This window comes from Euprymna scolopes, chromosome 42 (genome assembly GCF_053919585.1).
Source record: "Euprymna scolopes isolate OS-2025 chromosome 42, ASM5391958v1, whole genome shotgun sequence".
NCBI lineage: Eukaryota > Metazoa > Mollusca > Cephalopoda > Sepiida > Sepiolidae > Euprymna > Euprymna scolopes.
In genome coordinates, this window is record NC_136523.1 from 45,090,612 (window position 1) to 45,097,621 (window position 7,010).

A 7,010-nucleotide genomic window follows, 5' to 3' on the forward strand; every position below is an offset into this window, starting at 1 on the left:
TTTTGCGGTGGTCGTAACAGCAAAGACATCAGGTTTTTTCCCCGTTCTTTTCCTCCTTTGCGGTAAGGGTTCAAGCCTGCCTTCCTACTACCACTTTTTTTTTTTTTGCTTAACATACACTTCCAAGCACCCGGGCAACGCCAGGCACCCATGATAGTATATATATATATATACTATATATATTAGAGTGGGGACGATTAATCAGAATCAGAATTGGGAATCGGAAAAATCGGAAGATTTGTGAGTATTGGAATCAGTATCGGAATCGAAAAAATTGATGCCTATTTTCCGATGGCAAAGCGATTCTTTTAATTGTTTTTTTTTTTCTTTTGTTTAAAGTAAAATCTTTCATAGCTGGTAATTATAATAAAATAATAAATATTGATTGATTTTAAAATACCAGTAAAGCTAAAATCGATAGATCATTCTCCACAAGTGTATTTTGATGATTAGGAAAATATCTGCATGTTTAACATGTGTTTTTACGAAAATCGGGGAAAATAACAATCTTATAGTTAAATAATTACAGATTTATGAAGAATCTGAATTGGTGATTGCATCGGAATCGGGAATTTAACATGGAATTTGTAATTGTATTGAAATCGGGGAAAATAGTGGAATCGTCCCATCACTAAATGTATTGCTTGACAGAATACTCAAAAATAAATATTAAGATTTCCTGAATCCATGGCATTTCAAAGAATGCATTCTTTTCATCAGAGGAAAGAAATCAGCAAATTATCATATTTCTTTTTGAGTATCCCGTCAAACAATAAATTCTTGTAAATTATAATTTACAGTCTTAAATTGTAATCTTTCTACGATGAGCTCTATTTCTTATTTTGGTTGTATCTGCGCGTGAAATTTTTGTGGCAAGAGTTGCGCAATCTCCAACCACACCTTTCCTGAGTCGACATTGTTGAATACCAGTGCCAAGTGGAGGTTCAGGGCGACTGGAAACAATGCTGAGATAAGCAGAACGCATGTACAGCACCTAGACTTCCCAAATGGTCACCCATCTGGTACTAGCCAGGCTCAACATTGCTTAACTTTGGTAATCTGATGAGAACCGGTGTGTCAACGTGATTATGCCGACATGATTATATATATATATATATATATATACATATATATATATATATATATATATATATATATATATATATAAATATATATGTATGTATATATATATATATATATATATATATATATATATGTATCTCATTTTGCTAATTCCTACCCTCTGATGAGAAGGAAAGTATTTCTTCGAAACTCTGCGGATTAAGGACTATCCACTTATCAAGTGTTTCCTTTTCAGATTAAATATGTTTTTAACTCTTTTTTAAAGTATTTTTAACATGTTTTATTAACTTTTTGTTCTTATATATATATATAGTTAGGCAACATTTTTTTCTCTTAAGCATATTTCATTAACTAAAATAGATGTTTTTTGTCTATTAATTCTATTTTTGATCCTTTCCAACTTCTGAATAACAGTCTTCACTTCTGGAAGGAACTGGCTGATGTAATCGCCATATTTATTGTAAGTCTCTTCCTGATCTGCATCAATGATCTCCCAAAACACATACTTAAATCATTCGTTGACATCTATGCTGATGACACGACCATCTATGGCAACACATCAAAGGCCATAAATGACAAGGTTCTCCCTAATTCTCTCTCTTCTGATCTTGAGCGCATGGTGCAGTGGGGGAAGAGGTGGCTGGTTACTTTTAATGCATCCAAAACGAAGCTCCTATCTTTACATCATCAACGCTCTGATCCCCATCTGGCATCAATTGAAATGGATGGCTCTCGTCTTAGGGAGGCTCCATGTTTTGACAAACTTTTGGGTTTGACCTTTACTCCTGATCTGAAATGGAACACGTACATCAGGTCTGTTGACAAGGACGCTGGGAAAATGGTGGGATCCTTCTACCGCTCCAGAAGATATCTCACTACTGATGCAATTCTCTATCTGTATAAAAGCCAAGTACGTCCAAGGATAGAGTATTGCTGCCACATCTGGACAGGAGCTGCTAAAAACAGCCTATCCTACCTTGACAGAGTACAAAATAGACTTCATAGCTTAGTGGGGGATGCCCTTTTCTCTTCCATAGAAAAGATGTTGTGAGCCTGTCTTTGTTTTATCGTTATTTCCATGGCAATTGCTCGTCTGAGCTCCAATCTCTCATCCCCCTTCACCAATCTTTCACAAGAAACACCCGTCTAGCTGAAACTACTGTCAATAATTTTCCCCACTCTTTAACTGTGCCTAAATCCAAACGTAGATTCCATGAGCAGAGCTTCTTTCTCAGAAGTGCATGACTGTGGAACTCTCTTCCGTTTGCCTGTTTCCCACCTGGCTACAACTTGGATGACTTCAAATCCAACATAAACAAATTCCTGACAAACCAACCCCTTAAGTAAGACACTCTATCAAATCTCCAATACTAATGATTGCTACAATACTATCTCATTGATTACTGTACACGCAATAACCCTTATTTCTGAGTGGGGTCCGGGCCTTGATAAGTGGTGACCTCCATGCAAAAAAAAAAAAAATGTTGAAGTACTTTTCAATCCTTCTGGATTCATCGTCACGGATGGATTAATTTAACTGGTGTTGAACAATTTATACAATTTTTTTTTTTATATCATGTATATTCATTTCATTTGTTACTTATCTTACAAACATTTGGATTGTTAAAGTAGGTTTTTTAGTTTTTGTTAGTGATGCTTCTAATATTTCAAGTTTTGGTTATTATTGGTCTATTCAAGTATAGATGTATTGTCAACTAAAATCTTCCAAAATAGGGACAAGGGGCAGGAATATTGATTAGTCAGGTCGTTAAATACGGTGCTGTTTTTGGAGCAATGCATGGTTAATCATCTCGACAAAGTGAGGGTAGTCAAACATATGTAATAAGGTGCCTTAAATAAGTTTCCAGACTTTTTTGTGCATGAATTTAAAATTATCATAGACTCTTAAAAATTTAGTATCTTATTGCTATACATCTTATGAGATAACTGACCGATTTTTATGATTTCACGTTCAATTGAGCAGCTACATCAAGAATTGGAATACACCCTACTAAAGCCTGGTTGTCACAGCTGGTGAATTTCAAAAATGCAATCTGGATGTGAGAACATTTTAGAAGAATGATGTGAAATAAAATTTTGTTTTAAAATTGGAAAAAATGCCGCAGAAACTATGGAATGCTTCAGATTGCTTGTGGACTATCTTGCATGAAGCAAGTGTCAGTTTTTATGTGGCGTAAGAGAGTCAAGGAAGGCAGGAAATCTGTGAGGGATAGTGAGAGGTGTGGAAGGAGTAAGGAAGTCAGTATTCCAAAGTTAATTGGCCAAATAAAGAATTTCATGAATAAAGACCGCCATGTGTCTATTGGGACATTAAATGCACAGTTTGATGTCAGTGTGGGAACTGTACACACAATTATTCGTAAGGAACTGAAGATGCAGTAGATTTGCATGAAGTTTATCCCAACGGTGCTTAGAGAAGATCAGAAAGAAAGCCTTTGTTATGACTAAGATGGGCATCAAAACAGTTCCTCACTCTCCCTATAGTCCAGACCTTGCTTCCTGCAACATTAAATGCACAGTTTGATGTCAGTGTGGGAACTGTGAACACAATTATTCATGAAGAACTGAAGATGTGAAAAATTTGTGCAAAGTTTGTCCCAAGGACACTCCATCTTTGTCACAGACTATTTGACCAAGATGACATCAAGACAGTTCCTCACCTTCCATATAGTCCAGACTTTACTCCCCGTGACTTTTGGTTATTTCCTAAGCTCAAGGAAAAGCTTAGAAGCTACCATTATGATATAATTGATGAAATGAAAAAGGCTGTGACAAGGGTCATTGACACTCTCACATTAGAGGACTTCCATAGGGCCTTCCAGAAGTTATTTGAATGGCATTAAACATGCATTGCAACCGGAGGAGATTACTTTGAAAGGGACTAGACTTTTATGTGTGTATTATCGTGCCCGTATGAAAAGTCTGGAAACTTATTGAAGGCACCTCGTATATGTTTTCCCCTTTATTGTTGAAATTATATATATATATAAGGAACTCGTAATTTTTGGAAAATCTACAACCAAATCTACAACATATAGTAAATAATGGGCAATCAATAATTCCCCCACTATCCAACAATCATCAGGTTGTTTGCACGGCAACCAAGAAGGTTAACCTGCTTGCTAGTCAGTTTACCTCAAACTCTATATTGGACCCAGCAAACCACTCCCTCCCTGATTTTCCTTTGCGGACAGAAATCACACTAGATGATCTGAAAATCACCTCCTCTCAAGTACATGATATCATAAAAAAAATCTTGACACCTGAAAAGCATGTAGACCTGATCTCATCTCGGTTGTACTATTAAAAAAATGCTCCACTGAAGTTGCTCCACTCCTCATCCAACTTTTCAACAAATGCCTTAATGAATTTTGCTTTCCTGACTGCTGGAAAACTGCTTCTGTGATATCAGTTTACAAGAATTCTGGTGAAAGAAGTGACCCATTAAATTATCGCCCCATTAGCCTCCTTCCTCTTTTCGCCAAAATAGTTGAGTCCATAATTAATCAAACTCTAGTTACAGTTGCTAAACTTCTGTCTGACCAACAATGTGGATTTAGGTAAGCCTGTTCTACCGCAGATATCCTAACTGTAATCTCTGAATGTATGTACCATGCACTGGATAAAGCAGGGGGAGGTGGGATATATCTAAGGCTTTTGACAGAGTATGGCACGATGGTCTTCTCATGAAAATCAGATCATATAGTATTACTGGACGAATACTTAACATTAAATACTTCTTAAGTAAGTGAAGAATCCAGGCTGTCCTCGATGGTCGTACATTAAAACAATATGATATAAATGCGGGTGTAACTCAGGAGTCGATCCTTGAACCTTTATTATTCCTGATATTCATAAATGACCTTCCTGATAAAATTGTCTCTGAGATGGGTATCTTTGCTGATGACACCACGTTCTATAACAGGCATGAGGGGAGAATGAATAAACATATATCCAAGGCAATGGCGGAAACCCTAGAGGAAGACCACCAGTCTGTAGCGGAATGGGGGAAAAAGTGGATGGTAACATTCAATGCTGCAAGATTAAAGTCATTTCTTTTGATAATTACAAGAAACCTTCTAAAACACCGACATTACCTGAAAGTACTTCTTTCAAACTCCTCGGCTTAATGTTTACAGGGAACATGAGTTGGAACAGATAGAAGGTGGGCTCTCTCTACCGTGCTAGAAAGTTACTTACACCTGAAAGTGTCCTGTACTTCTACAAGGCCACCATTTGGCCATGTATGGAGTATTGCTGTCACATTTGGGTTGATGCATCTGCTACTAGTCACTCACTCTTAGATAGGGTTCAAAAGAGAGTCGCCAACCTAATTGGTCCCGAACTGTCAGTTAGGCTCCGGCCTCTGTCCCAGCGATGAAATGTTGCATTCCTCTGCCTGTTTTACAAGATGTAAATACCCCAGACAAACCTGACAAGCAGCAAAATCCCACCCCTACAGAGTAGAGATCCCCAGATGCCAAAAAGGCTTCTACTCTGATAGTTTCTTCTGCAGGACTGCTTGATTTGGGAATTCCCTTCTGGGTTTCTGCTTCCCAAATTGTACTGACATGCAGAAGTTCAAGTGTAATGTAAACAGACATCTTGCTGCACAACTCCCTACATATTAATAACATTATTTTTACTGTTCAACGATTGTGTTTCAATTTCATTATACATATTGAAATCAATTGCGTCTCTTTTTTTCCTGTTTGAATTAAACGCTAATACGTTGCAACATTTAAAATAAATAAATAAATAAAAAATACATTCTTTTTCCACAAACGGCTAAAATAATGCACGTAAACTCTTTCGAACATTGTTACAAAGAATGAATGCTGTCCACACTACAAATTTCCCGTTTTTTTTTTTTTTCAACGTCTTTCGTTTTCATTCCGATACTTTTTTTGTGACCAAGAGCGAAGGACCGCTTGAAATATAAAAAATTAAATACAAAAGGTAACATCGTTTTCATGCTTCTTATAATATTGAAATCACTACTCTAGAAGCATACGTGGAATTTTAACATTATATATACACACACATATATATATATATGATAATTGCAACGTCTTGTCAGACGACTGCCACTCCCTCAGACACTTCAGAAAGTCCATGAGCCCAAAAATGACTTCCATCGCCACAGGACCATTTTAATAGACAAATGCCTGAGAGAGTATCTATACACAGATGATGTTACAGTCTTAGCTTTGTATGACAGCTAAGTCTCTCTCTCTCGGTTCAAAATGTTGAGATCCAGCAACAAGCAAGAGCAAGATAGCCAGCAACAAATTAAACTGCAGACCAGCTTAATGGGAGTACTGGTCACCCGCGTTATGATTTTTTTAAATCAGAAATTTACTTCTCCTAGAAAGGTTACCTTCACCACGGCTTACGGGAGCCCTGTCCACCCCAACACACACATACATACACACAAACACACCCGGCGCTAGTTGGCCGTTGACCCCGAAAAAGGATTCATTTGCCCTTTATATATATATATATATATATATATATATATATATATATATATGAGTTTCTTGTCGATCTCACTCACTCACTCTCTCAAGGTCTGTTGTTTAATATACTTAGTTTTTTTTTTATTTTGTATCGTTTCTATCACTCTTGCCTCTGTATCTCTCTTTTTGTTTAATAATAGTCTAAGGTAAGAAAATTATAAAAGAGAATATTGAAACTGTAGGGAATATCACCATTAGTAAAACTCTGGGGGGGGGGTGTAGGAAAAAGAGAGAGCAGAAAGAGACTAATTTAGAATTATGCCTTTTTTTTTTTTTTTTTTTTTTTTAATTTCTGTTATGATGGAATGACCTAACACTCCTCCGGACAATAAGATAGACATTGTAGATATACTCCTCCGGGATTAGAGAGTTCGAAGACACCGAACG

At 36.7% G+C, this 7,010-nt stretch overlaps 1 pseudogene; it reads right to left on the bottom strand.

The window, feature by feature from the left end:
* Positions 1 to 981: 981 nt before the first annotated feature.
* Positions 982 to 1,099, bottom strand: LOC145267402 (5S ribosomal RNA; annotated as a pseudogene).
* Positions 1,100 to 7,010: the final 5,911 nt, after the last annotated feature.